The following is a 14,981-nucleotide window of genomic DNA, read 5'->3' as shown; positions in this document are numbered from 1 at the left end:
ATTCTTCCGCAACTTTGCGCTGTAATTTGACCCCCTTAGCATGCTTTAAAACTCACCAAATTTTACACACACATCAGTAATAAACGGCAAAACTTTTTATCAAAAAACCAAACCTCAAAACTCAAAATTGCGCTCTAGCGCCCCCTAGAAAAAGAAAAAAAACTAGACTGCCTGTAACTCCCACTAGGAAGGTCGGAGAGACATGAAACAAAAACCTCTCCGTACGTCTCATTTAGACCTACATATCATAAATTGACAACCCCCAGCAAAAATCTACAGGAAGTTTGCTATTCCCCCTTCAACACAACATTTTTGTAAAAACCGGTCACCTTTCTTCAAACATTATCTCCTCTGAGCGTGTTTGACGTTTATGTAGGTGTGACTTAGACCTAGATTTCATAATAGTATATTTTCGGGCAAAAATCAACAGGAAGTTGGCAATTCCCCCTTCAAGACAAAAAAGTACTAAAAACAGTCACTTTTGCCTCTTTGAGCTGTAATTTGACCCCCTAACATGCTTCAAAAGTCACCAAACTGAACGCACACATCAGGACTGGCAAATATTGCGATCTAATAAAAAAACCTAACCCCAAATTTAAAAATTGCGCTCTTGAGCAATTTTTGAATAAAACGGAGAAAAAACTGCTCCTCGGAAGAAAAAAATGACAACACTGCCTGTAACTCCCACCGGGAAGGTCGGAGAGACATGAAACAAAAACCTTTATGTAGGTGTGACTTACACCTAGATTTCATAATAGTATATTTTCGGGCAAAAATCAACAGGAAGTTGGCAATTCCCCCTTCAAAACAAAAAAGTACTAAAAACAGTCACTTTTGCCTCTTTGAGCTGTAATTTGAACCCCTTAACATGCTTCAAAACTCACCAAACTGAACGCACACATCAGGACTGGCAAATATTGCGATCTAATAAAAAAACCTAACCCCAAATTTAAAAATTGCGCTCTTGAGCAATTTTTGAATAAAACGGAGAAAAAACTGCTCCTCGGAAGAAAAAAATGACAAAACTGCCTGTAACTCCCACCGGAAAGGTCGGAGAGACATGAAACAAAAACCTCTCCGTAGGTCTCATTTAGACCTACATTTCATAAATTGACAACCCCCAGCAAAAATCTACAGGAAGTTTGCTATTCCCCCTTCAACACAACATTTTTGTAAAAAACGGTCACCTTTCTTCAAACATTATCTCCTCTGAGCGTGTTTGACGTTTCGGCTTCAAACTAACACAGGAGAGAGATTAATTAACCTTCTGATTAAAAGTTAGTGAAAGAGTTTTGATACCGGCTCCGGTTTTGATTTTATGACCCTTCAAAGAGCCGCTGCGCTGATGCTGCTGTTTTTTCAAGAAGGCTGCTTAAAAGCAGGAAGCACCAGCGTGCCCACAATACAGACAAGGTAGGTACACTACACAAAAGTATTGGGACAATTCGGACTAAAAGTAGACAAAAGTATTGGGACACTTATGACGAAAACTGAACAAAAGTATTGGGACACTTAGAACTAGCACCTGCCAAATATGCGGGCCCGACCAATGCTGCTTGCAGCTTTAATTTCACCTGTTCCACGTTTGGACTCATTGTGCACTCTTGATTGTCACCATAGCAACCCATTAGTTTTCACCTGTCACGTCACGCACCTGTTTCACGTCTTGAGTCACGCACCTGTTTTCGTTAATCATGTCTGTAGTATTTAAGTTCAGTGTTTTTCAGTTTGTCTTTCTGACGACCTCAACACATTTATGCTCTGTCCATTCTTTCCATGTCCATTCTTCATGCATCTATTTTTGTCCAAGCCAAGTACGTTTTTTGTTCCATGTTTACAGTCTTTTTGGTTTCATAGTTTATTCTCCGCCACTGTGCGCGCTTTTCGTTTGCACTTTTTTTTTTATATATTAAATAAATCATGTACCTTCATTCCCGTCTCGCCCGAGCCAACTTTCCGTTGCATCCCGGAAAAGCAAACACCCAAGATCAAGTCATGACAGAATCCACGTTAATCAATTCAGGGTACAAATTTATACTATCAGCATAATACAGTCACATTTTCTTGTTCTATTGGCAGATAATTTTGCTTAGTTCAAATAAAATACCCCTAATTTTTGTATTTTCTTTTCTTGTTTTTGCCCGTATGCAGCTGAGATAGGCTCCGCGACCCCAAAAAGGGACAAGCGGTGGAAAATGGATGGATGGATGGGTTTTTGAACACTGACTTTTTGGAGTGTGTTGCTGTTTTAAGTGATTTGATGCACTAACTTCTTCCTCGAAACACGCGTCTTAAACTCAGGTGAACTGCAGCAGGAACCGCCGTCGCACCGCCTCGCCTCACAAACGACCTCTCTCCTCGCTGAACCTCATGAGAAGGGCGGTGGGGGAGGAGGGTGTCAGACATCGACCCGTGTTTGCACAAGCAACGCAAGACGCCAACTTTGACTCTCACGCTGGGGGGAACGCCAAACCAGGACCGAGCCCGGTGCCAAAGAAACCAAAGCACTTCCTACTTGACCCCTGAACTGGCATAAAACATGGAGCGGAGTCAATGAAAGGCTAAAGCGGCTACAAAACGGGGCCATTCATGTGGTCGCTGTGCACATTTTGGAAAATGCAGACTGACTTGAGATGATGACGCGTGAGGGAGCAAATTAAACTGGGGAAAAAAAGATGTTGTGGTCGTGTGAATTTGAATGCAAAATATCATCAATATGATTGTGTTATTGACTGTTAAATATTTCACTACATTTATAAAGAAAATCTAGTTTATTAAAACATAAGCATTGCATTTATCCATCCATCCATTTTCTACCGCTTGTCCCTTTCGGGGTCGTGAGGGGGTTGCTGGAGCCTATCTCAGCTGCGTTTCGGGCGGAAGGCAGGGTACACCCTGGACAAGTCACCACCTCATCGCAGGGCCTATTAGAAAGCCAACATGAGATAAAAAGTCAAAATTATGAGATAAAGTCAACATTGAGATAACAAGTCGAAATTAAAGCTGCAAGCAGCGTTGGTGGGGCCGGGTATTTGGCAGGTGCTAGTCCTAAGTGTCCCAATACTTTTGTCCAGTTTTAGTCCCAAGTGTCCCAATACTTTTGGCAAGTTGTAGTCCTAAGTGTCCCAATACTTTTGTCAAGTTGTAGTCCCAAGTGTCCCAATACTTTTGTCCAGTTTTCGGCCTAAGTGTCCCAATACTTTTGTCCAGTGGTAGTTATAAGTGTCCCAATACTTTTGTCTACTTTTAGTCCGAAGTGTCCCAAGACTTTTGTCTAGTGTACCTACCTTGTCTGCATTGTGTGGCCACGTTGGTGCTTCCTGCTTTTAAGCAGCCATCTTGAGAAAACAGCAGCGCAGCAGCATCAGCGCAGCAGCATCAGCGCAGCGGTTCTTTGAAGGCTCATAAAATCAAAACTGGAGCAGTTAGAAAAATTATTTCGATAACTTTTATTTCGACAAACGCGCTCAGAGGAGATAATGTTTGAAGAGAAGTGACCGGTTTATAAAATAATTTTGTTTTGAAGGGGAAATTGCAAACTTCCTATTGATTTTTGCTGAGGGTTGTCAATCTATGAAATGTAGGTCTAAGTGAGACCTACATAGAGGTTTTTGTTTCATGTCTCTCCGACCTTCCCAGTGGGAGTTACAGGCAGTTTTGTCTTTTTTTTTCTTCCGAGGAGCAGTTTTTTCTGCGTTTTATTCAAAAATTGCGCTAAAGCGCAATTTTTGAGATTTGGTGTTAGGTTTTTCTATTAGATCGCAATTTTTGCCAGTCCTGATGTGTGTATTCAGTTTGGTGAGTTTTGAAGCATGTTAAGAGGGTGAAAATACAGCTCAAAGAGGCAAAAGTTACTGTTTTTAGTACTTTTTTGTCTTGAAGGGGGAATTGCCAACTTCCTGTTGATTTTTGCCCGAGGAAATTATTAATGAAAAGTAGGTCTAAGTAAGACCTACATAGAGGTTTTTGTTTCATGTCTCTACAACATTCGTACTGGGAGTTATAAGCAGTTTTCTTTCTAGGGGGTGCTAGAGCGCAATTTTGAGTTTTGGGGTTTGGTTTTTTGATAAAAAGTTTTGCCGTATATTACTGATGTGTGTGTAAAATGTGGTGAGTTTTGAAGCATGCTAAGGGGGTCAAATTACAGCGCAAAGTTGCGGAAGAATAAAACCTTACAAATTCAATAGGTCCTTATGTCCCATTGCATAAGGACTCCCTTTGGGAGTCCTTATGCAATGGGCCATGCAGGCCCTAATTATGAGATAAAAAGTCAACATTATGAGATAAAAAGTCAAAATTATGAGATAAAAAAGTCAAATTGATGAGAAAAAAATATCATAATTATGAGATTGTCAAAATGACAAGTTAAGAAAGCATTGCATTTTATTGATTTTTAATAGAATAGTGAGTGAATTCTAATCAATTTAAATAAATGGAATTGCTCATCTGAAAGTGCTGCTATGTTTGTAAATTAGCACTGATTAGGACTAGTATGTCACTAGCATGTCTTATTGATCAGGTCCTTGTAGTCTCAGGGCAGTCAATCCATCACAACTGGACTCTTTGCTTTGTCTTAGAAGACGTTTCACCTCTCATCCGAGTAGACTTCATCACTTCATTATCATAGACTCAGTTTGGTTAGATCTAGTCTTAGACTTACAAACGTTTGTAGATTGGTCACATCTAGTCTTAGACATAGATTGGTCAGATCTAGTCTTAAACTGGTCAGATCTAGTCTTAGACTTAGATTGGTCAGATCTAGTCTTAGACTTAGATTGGTCAGATCCAGTTTTAGACTTAGATTGGTCACATTTAGTTTTAGACTTAGATTGGTCAGATCTAGTCTTAGACTTAGATTGGTCTGATATAGTTTTAGATTTAGATTGTTCAGATCTAGTCTTAGACTTAGATTGGTCAGATCTAGTCTTAGACTTAGATTGGTCAGATCTAGTCTTAGACATAGATTGGTCAGATGTAGTCTTAGACTGGTCAGATCTAGTCTTAGACTTAGATTGGTCAGATCTAGTCTTAGACTTAGATTGGTCAGATCCAGTTTTAGACTTAGATTGGTCACATTTAGTTTTAGACTTAGATTGGTCAGATCTAGTCTTAGACTTAGATTGGTCTGATATAGTTTTAGATTTAGATTGTTCAGATCTAGTCTTAGACTTAGATTGGTCAGATCTAGTCTTAGACTTAGATTGGTCACATCTAGTCCTAGACATATATTTGTCACATCTAGTCTGAGACATAGATTAGTCAGATCTAGTTTTAGACTTAGATTGGCCAAATCTAGTCTTAGACTTAGATTGGTCACATCTAGTTTTGGATTTAGATTGGTGACATCTAGTTTTAGACTTAGAATGGTCAGATCGAGTTTTATATTTAGATTGGTCACATCTAGTCTTAGACATATATTGGTCAGATCTAGTCTTAGACATAGATTGGTCAGATCTAGTTTTAGACTTAGATTGGTCACATCTAGTCTGAGACTTAGATTGGTCACATCTAGTCCTAGACATATATTGGTCACATCTAGTCTTAGACATAGATTGGTCAGATCTAGTTTTAGACTTAGATTGGTCACATCTAGTCTTAGACTTAGATTGGTCACATCTAGTCTTAGACTTAGATTGGTCACATCTAGTCTTAGACTTAGATTGGTCACATCTAGTTTTGGACTTAGATTGGTCACATCTAGTTTTGGACTTAGATTGGTCAGATCTAGTCTTAGACTTAGATTGGTCACATCTAGTTTTGGACTTAGATTGGTCAGATCTAGTCTTAGACTTATATTGGTCACATCTAGTTTTAGACTTAGATTGGTCAGATCTAGTCTTAAGATTTAGATTGGTCAGATCTAGTTTTAGACATAGATTGGTCAGATCTAGTCTTAGACTTAGAATGGTCAGATATAATTTTAGATTTAGATTGGTCACATCTAGTCTTAGACTTAGATTGGTCACATCTAGTCTTAGACTTAGATTGGTCACATCTAGTCTTAGACTGGTCACATCTAGTCTTAGATTTAGATTGGTCACATCTAGTTTTAGACTTAGATTGGTCACATCTAGTCTTAGACTTAGATTGGTCACATCTAGTCTTAGACTTAGATTGGTCACATCTAGTCTTAGACTGGTCACATCTAGTCTTAGATTTAGATTGGTCACATCTAGTTTTAGACTTAGATTGGTCAAATCTAGTCTTAGACTTAGATTGGTCACATCTAGTCTTAGACTTAGATTGGTCACATCTAGTCATAGACTGGTCACATCTAGTCTTAGACTTAGATTGGTCACATCTAGTCTTAGACTGGTCACATCTAGTCTTAGATTTAGATTGGTCACATCTAGTTTTAGACTTATATTGGTCACATCTAGTCTTTGACTTAGATTGGTCAGATCTAGTCTTAGACATAGATTGGTCACATCTAGTCTTAGACTGGTCACATCTAGTCTTAGATTGGTCACATCTAGTCTTAGACTTAGATTGGTCACATCTAGTCTTAGACTTAGATTGGTCACATCTAGTCTTAGACTGGTCACATCTAGTCTTAGATTTAGATTGGTCACATCTAGTTTTAGACTTAGATTGGTCAAATCTAGTCTTAGACTTAGATTGGTCACATCTAGTCTTAGACTTAGATTGGTCACATCTAGTCTTAGACTGGTCACATCTAGTCTTAGACTTAGATTGGTCACATCTAGTCTTAGACTGGTCACATCTAGTCTTAGATTTAGATTGGTCACATCTAGTTTTAGACTTATATTGGTCACATCTAGTCTTTGACTTAGATTGGTCAGATCTAGTCTTAGACATAGATTGGTCACATCTAGTCTTAGACTGGTCACATCTAGTCTTAGATTTAGATTGGTCACATCTAGTCTTAGATTTAGATTGGTCACATTTAGTTTTAGACTTAGATTGGTCACATCTAGTCTTAGACTTATATTGGTCACATCTAGTCTTAGACTGGTCACATCTAGTCTTAGATTTAGATTGGTCACATCTAGTTTAAGACTTAGATTGGTCACATCTAGTCTTAGACTTATATTGGTCACATCTAGTCTTAGACTTATATTGGTCACATCTAGTTTTAGACTTAGATTGGTCAGATCTAGTCTTAAGATTTAGATTGGTCACATCTAGTCTGACACTTAGATTGATCAGATCTAGTCTTAGACTTAGATTGGTCACATCTAGTCTTAGACTTAGATTGGTCACATCTAGTCTTAGACTTAGATTGGTCACATCTAGTCTTAGACTGGTCACATCTAGTCTTAGATTTAGATTGGTCACATCTAGTTTTAGACTTAGATTGGTCACATCTAGTCTTTGACTTAGATTGGTCACATCTAATCTTAGACTGGTCACATCTAGTCTTGGATTTAGATTGGTCACATCTAGTTTTAGACTTAAATTGGTCACATCTAGTCTTAGACTTATATTGGTCACATCTAGTTTTAGACTTAGATTGGTCACATCTAGTCTTAGACTTAGATTGGTCACATCTAGTCTTAGACTTATATTGGTCACATCTAGTTTTAGACTTAGATTGGTCACATCTAGTCTTAGACTGGTCACATCTAGTCTTAGATTTAGATTGGTCACATCTAGTTTTAGACTTATATTGGTCACATCTAGTCTTTGACTTAGATTGGTCACATCTAGTCTTAGACTTAGATTGGTCACATCTAGTCTTAGACTTATATTGGTCACATCTAGTTTTAGACTTAGATTGGTCAGATCTAGTCTTAAGATTTAGATTGGTCAGATCTAGTCTTAAGATTTAGATTGGTCAGATCTAGTCTTAAGATTTAAATTGCTCAGATCTAGTCCGACACTTAGATTGATCAGATCTAGTCTTAGACTTAGATTGGTCACATCTAGTCATCTAGTGGGTAGAGTGCCGGTCTTGCAGTTGTTGGGTGGAACTCTCAGTGTTATTTAACTCCCATCTTTCCTAGTGAATTTTCCTCCTGTTTTTCCCATTCCGATCCACTCAGATGAAATGAGTAACTATTAAGGCTCGTATTTACCCAACATTGTGAAATGTAATTCATAACATTGCTTGCGATAGATATGGTGTCTTTTCTTCCAGTGTAGAAACCGGGAGAGATTGTAGGTTTAACCAAGTTGACACTGCGCACATCTGGATCTCCCCACCTTCCCTTTTCCTCCACAAAGACCCGTCGACCTTGGAAGTCTCACACATGGAATACATTTTCTCCATCTGCTTAGCACAACCAGACAGCCAGCCTGCTTCTCCCTGTTTTACGTCAATGAAGTAGATCAAAGCGCTGAGCTGGTGTGCAGACTCTGAACGGCGGCGTTGAACAAAGACTAGCAGTCAAATCTCATTGCACGCATGTGCTGATGAAATATCTGAACTATTGAGATCTGTGTGTAGGCACTTGCAATGTTTAGGTTTGAAAACCAGAGTATGGCTTCTGGTTCTGAGGTTCCAACAATTTCCCCCCCCTGAGTTTGCCGAGTGAGGACCGACTGGTCATCCATCCATCCATCCATCTTCTTCCGCTTATCCGAGGTCGGGTCGCGGGGGCAGCAGCTTAAGCAGGGAAGCCCAGACTTCCCTCTCCCCAGCCACTTCGTCCAGCTCCTCCCGGGGGATCCCGAGGCGTTCCCAGGCCAGCCGGGAGAGATAGTCTTCCCAGCGTGTCCTGGGTCTTCCCCGTGGCCTCCTACCGGTCGGACGTGCCCGAAACACCTCCCTAGGGAGGCGTTCGGGTGGCATCCTGACCAGATGCCCGAACCACCTCATCTGGCTCCTCTCGATGTGGAGGAGCAGCGGCTTTACTTTGAGCTCCTCCCGGATGGCAGAGCTTCTCACCCTATCTCTAAGGGAGAGCCCCGCCACCCGGCGGGGGGAACTCATTTCGGCCGCCTGTACCCGTGATCTTGTCCTTTCGGTCATAACCCAAAGCTCATGACCATAGGTGAGGATGGGAACGTAGATCGACCGGTAAATTGAGAGCTTTGCCTTCCGGCTCAGCTCCTTCTTCACCACAACGGATCGATACAGCGTCCGCATTACTGAAGACGCCGCACCGATCCGCCTGTCGATCTCACGATCCACTCTTCCCTCACTCGTGAACAAGACTCCGAGGTACTTGAACTCCTCCACTTGGGGCAAGATCTCCTCCCCAACCCGGAGAGAAGTGGTTCCAGAGCCCTTGCTGTGCGTCGAAGTGAGTCCGACTATATCTAGCCGGAACTTCTCCACCTCACGCACTAGCTCAGGCTCCTTCCCCCCCAGCGAAGTGACGTTCCACGTCCCAAGAGCCAGCTTATGTAGCCGAGGATCGGACCGCCAAGTGCCCTGCCCTCGGCTGCCGCCCAGCTCACACTGCACCTGACCTCTATGGCCCCTGCTATGGGTGGTGAGCCCATTGGAGGGGGGACCCACGTTGCCTCTTCGGGCTGTGCCCGGCCGGGCCCCATGGGGACAGGCCCGGCCACCAGGCGCTCGCCATCGTGCCCCACCCCCGGGCCTGGCTGCAGAGGGGGGCCCCGGTGACCCGCGTCCGGGCGAGGGAAATCTGGGTCCTTTGTGTGTGTTCTTCATCGAGGTCTTCGAGCTGCTCTTTGTCTGATCCCTCACCTAGGACCAGTTTGCCTTGGGAGACCCTACCAGGGGGCATAGAAACCCCCGGACAACATAGCTCCTAGGATCATTGGGACACGCAAACTCCTCTACCACGGTAAGGTGGCAGCTCAGAGAGGAGCTTTGTGGCCTAAAACCGTTTCCAAGAACCCCCGGCGTCCAAGTCACACAAAGGTCGGAGGCAGAGAGCAGAAAGTGCGGCTTCAAAGCGACTCCTGCACAAAGCGGCAAGCTGTTGAAAGTCGGTCCACGTCGACGTGTGGCGGTCTGGGTCTGTTTGCTGCCAGGAAGGTGCGACCGCATCCTGCTGCTGCGCTTTCCCTACAGTTGGCGCACGCAGAGACGGTTACACAAGGTCGTCGGAGGGGAATCAAAGGCTTGGCTCATCCACGCTACAAACACGATTCAGGTGATTTTTGAAAATGAGTCTAAAAGACCGTGGAACAAATATTTGTGTGAAATGTCCAAGCATTCACACAAATAAGACTCTCCACCAAAAAAAAATCATCCATTTACGTTTAATACACCTTACAGTCATGTAACTTGGTATGTGACACATGCTAACCGTTAGCATGTTTATGTTTGCATGCTAGCATGCTAACATTAAAGTGCTAGCTTTCTGAGCTAATTTGGCAACCATTTACCCTAAAGTCATATAACTTGGCATGTAACGCTGGTTAACTGTTAGCATGCTAACATTAGCATGCTAGCAAGTTAACTTAAGCATGCTAACTTTTTCATCAAACATTATAGTGCTAACGTTTTAACTAACTTTACATTTGATTCTCTAATTACACAGTCATACACCTTACAGTCATATAACTTGGTATGTGACACATGCTAACCGTTAGCATGTTTACGTTTGCATGCTAGCATTAAAGTGCTAGATTTTCGAGCTAATTTGGCAACCGTTTACCCTAAAGTCATATAACTCGGTATGTAACACTGGTTAACTGTTAGCGTGCTAACTTTAGCATGTTAGCAAGCTAACTTAAGCATGCTAACTTTTTCATCAAACATTATAGTGCTAACTTTTTAACTAACTTTGCGTTTATTTCCCTAATTACACAGCCATATACACCTTACAGTCATATAACTTGGTATGTGACACATGCTAACCGTTAGCATGTTTACGTTTGCATGCTAGCATTAAAGTGCTAGATTTTCGAGCTAATTTGGCAACCGTTTACCCTAAAGTCATATAACTCGGTATGTAACACTGGTTAACTGTTAGCGTGCTAACTTTAGCATGTTAGCAAGCTAACTTAAGCATGCTAACTTTTTCATCAAACATTATAGTGCTAACTTTTTAACTAACTTTGCGTTTATTTCCCTAATTACACAGCCATATACACCTTACAGTCATATAACTTGGTATGTGACACATGCTAACCGTTAGCATGTTTACGTTTGCATGCTAGCATTAAAGTGCTAGATTTTCGAGCTAATTTGTAACCGTTTATCCTAAAGTCATATAACTTGGTATGTAACGCTGGTTAACTGTTAGCATGCTAGCAAGTTAACTTAAGCATGCTAACTTTCTCATCAAACATTATAGTGCTAACTTTTTAACTAACTTTACGTTTATTTCCCTAATTACACAGCCATACACCTTACAGTCATATAACTTGGTATGTGACATATGCTAACCATTAGCATGTTTACGTTTGCATGCTAGCATTAAAGTGCTAGATTTTCGAGCTAATTTGGCAACCGTTTATCCTAAAGTCATATAACTTGGTATGTAACACTGGTTAACTGTTAGCGTGCTAACTTTAGCATGCTAGCAAGTTAACTTAAGCCTGCTAACTTTTTCATCTAACATTATAGTGCTAACTTTTTAACTAACTTTACATTTGATTCTCTAATTACACAGCCATACACCTTACAGTCATATAACTTGGTATGTGACACATGCTAACCGTTAGCATTTTATGTTTGCATGCTAACATTAAAGTGCTAGCTTTCTGAGCTAATTTGGCACCCGTTTACCCTAAAGTCATATAACTTGGTATGTAACACTAGTTAACTGTTAGCGTGCTAACTTTAGCATGCTAGCAAGTTAACTTAAGCATGCTAACTTTTTCATCAAACATAATAGTGCTAACTTTTTAACTAACTTTACATTTGATTCTCTAATTACACAGCCATACACCTTACAGTCAAATAACTTGGTATGTGACACATGCTAACCGTTAGCATGTTTATGTTTGCATGCTAGCATTAAAGTGCTAGCTTTTTGAGCTAATTTGGCAACCATTTACCCTAAAGTCATATAACTTGGCATGTAACGCTGGTTAACTGTTAGCATGCTAACGTTAGCATGCTAGCAAGTTAACTTAAGCATGCTAACTTTTTCATCAAACATTATAGTGCTAACTTTTTAACTAACTTTACGTTTATTTCCCTAATTACACAGCCATATACACCTTACAGTCATATAACTTGGTATGTGACACATGCTAACCGCTAGCATGTTTATGTTTGCATGCTAGCATTAAAGTGCTAGCTTTTTGAGCTAATTTGGCAACCATTTACCCTAAAGTCATATAACTTGGCATGTAACGCTGGTTAACTATTAGCATGCTAGCAAGTTAACTTAAGCATGCTAACTTTTTCATTCTAACATTATAGTGCTAACTTTTTAACTAACTTTACATTTGATTCTCTAATTACACAGCCATATACACCTTACAGTCATATAAATTGGTATGTGACACATGCTAACCGTTAGCATGTTTATGTTTGCATGCTAGCATTAAAGTGCTAGATTTTCGAGCTAATTTGGCAACCGTTTACCCTAAAGTCATATAACTTGGCATGTAACGCTGGTTAACTGTTAGCAAGTTAACTTAAGCATGCTAGCAAGTTAACTTAAGCATGCTAACTTTTTCATCAAACATTATAGTGCTAACATTTTAACTAACTTTACATTTGATTCTCTAATTACACAGCCATACACCTTACAGTCATATAACTTGGTATGTGACACATGCTAACCGTTAGCATGTTTACGTTTGCATGCTAGCATTAAAGTGCTAGATTTTCGAGCTAATTTGGCAACCGTTTACCCTAAAGTCATATAACTTGGTATGTAACACTGGTTAACTGTTAGCATGCTAACTTTAGCATGCTAGCAAGTTAACTTAAGCATGCTAACTTTTTCATCAAACATTATAGTGCTAACTTTTTAACTAACTTTACGTTTATTTCCCTAATTACACAGCCATACACCTTACAGTCATGTAACTTGGTATGTGACACATGCTAACTGTTAGCATGTTTATATTTGCATGCTAACATTAAAGTGCTAGCTTTTTGAGCTAATTTGGCAACCATTTACCCTAAAGCCATATAACTTGGCATGTAACGCTGGTTAACTATTAGCATGCTAGCAAGTTAACTTAAGCATGCTAACTTTTTCATCTAACATTATAGTGCTAACTTTTTAACTAACTTTACATTTGATTCTCTAATTACACAGTCATACACCTTACAGTCATATAACTTGGTATGTGACATATGCTAACCGTTAGCATGTTTATGTTTGCATGCTAACATTAAAGTGCTAGCTTTCTGAGCTAATTTGGCAACCATTTACCCTAAAGTCATATAACTTGGCATGTAACGCTGGTTAACTGTTAGCATGCTAGCAAGCTAACTTAAGCATGCTAACTTTTTCATCAAACATTATAGTGCTAACTTTTTAACTAACTTTACGTTTATTTCCCTAATTACACAGCCATATACACCTTACAGTCATATAACTTGGTATGTGACACATGCTAACCGTTAGCATGTTTATGTTTGCATGCTAGCATTAAAGTGCTAGATTTTCGAGCTAATTTGGCAACCATTTACCCTAAAGTCATATAACTTGGCATGTAACGCTGGTTAACTGTTAGCATGCTAACATTAGCATGCTAGCAAGTTAACTTAAGCATGCTAACTTTTTCATCAAACATTATAGTGCTAACGTTTTAACTAACTTTACATTTGATTCTCTAATTACACAGTCATACACCTTACAGTCATATAACTTGGTATGTGACACATGCTAACCGCTAGCATGTTTACGTTTGCATGCTAGCATTAAAGTGCTAGATTTTCGAGCTAATTTGGCAACCGTTTATCCTAAAGTCATATAACTTGGTATGTAACACTGGTTAACTGTTAGCGTGCTAACTTTAGCATGTTAGCAAGCTAACTTAAGCATGCTAACTTTTTCATCAAACATTATAGTGCTAACTTTTTAACTAACTTTGCGTTTATTTCCCTAATTACACAGCCATATACACCTTACAGTCATATAACTTGGTATGTGACACATGCTAACCGTTAGCATGTTTACGTTTGCATGCTAGCATTAAAGTGCTAGATTTTCGAGCTAATTTGTAACCGTTTATCCTAAAGTCATATAACTTGGTATGTAACGCTGGTTAACTGTTAGCATGCTAGCAAGTTAACTTAAGCATGCTAACTTTTTCATCAAACATTATAGTGCTAACTTTTTAACTAACTTTACGTTTATTTCCCTAATTACACAGCCATATACACCTTACAGTCATATAACTTGGTATGTGACACATGCTAACCGTTAGCATGTTTACGTTTACATGCCAGCATTAAAGTGATAGATTTTTGAGCTAATTTGGCTACCGTTTATCCTAAAGTCATATAACTTGGCATGTAACGCTGGTTAACTGTTAGCATGCTAACTTTAGCATGCTAGCAAGCTAACTTAAGCATGCTAACTTTTTCATCAAACATTATAGTGCTAACTTTTTAACTAACTTTACGTTTATTTCCCTAATTACACAGCCATATACACCTTACAGTCATATAACTTGGTATGTGACACATGCTAACCGTTAGCATGTTTACGTTTGCATGCTAGCATTAAAGTGCTAGATTTTTGAGCTAATTTGGCAACCGTTTATCCTAGTCATATAACTTGGTATGTAACACTGGTTAACTGCTAGCGTGCTAACTTTAGCATGCTAGCAAGCTAACTTAAGCATGCTAACTTTTTCATCTAACATTATAGTGCTAACTTTTTAACTGACTTTACGTTTATTTCCCTAATTACACAGCCATACACCTTACAGTCATGTAACTTGGTATGTGACACATGCTAACCGTTAGCATGTTTACGTTTGCATGCTAGCATTAAAGTGCTAAGATTTTCGAGCTAATTTGGCAAACGTTTATCCTAAAGTCATATAACATGGTATGTAACACTGGTTAACTGTTAGCGTGCTAACTTTAGCATGCTATCAAGCTAACTTAAGCATGCTAACTTTTTCATCAAACATTATAGTGCTAACTTTTTAACTAACTTTACGTTTATTTCCCT

General features: G+C 39.7%; 1 protein-coding gene across 2 annotated transcripts in view; it reads right to left on the bottom strand.

Moving 5' to 3' along the window:
- Positions 1–14,981, bottom strand: part of LOC133607871 (3',5'-cyclic-AMP phosphodiesterase 4B-like) — a 156,792-nt gene that overhangs the window by 42,454 nt on the left and 99,357 nt on the right. The window lies entirely within an intron of this gene.

The sequence above is a fragment of the Nerophis lumbriciformis genome, linkage group LG09 (genome assembly GCF_033978685.3).
Source record: "Nerophis lumbriciformis linkage group LG09, RoL_Nlum_v2.1, whole genome shotgun sequence".
In the NCBI taxonomy this organism is placed as follows: Eukaryota; Metazoa; Chordata; class Actinopteri; order Syngnathiformes; family Syngnathidae; genus Nerophis; species Nerophis lumbriciformis.
This window is presented reverse-complemented; position numbering and strand designations above follow the sequence as displayed.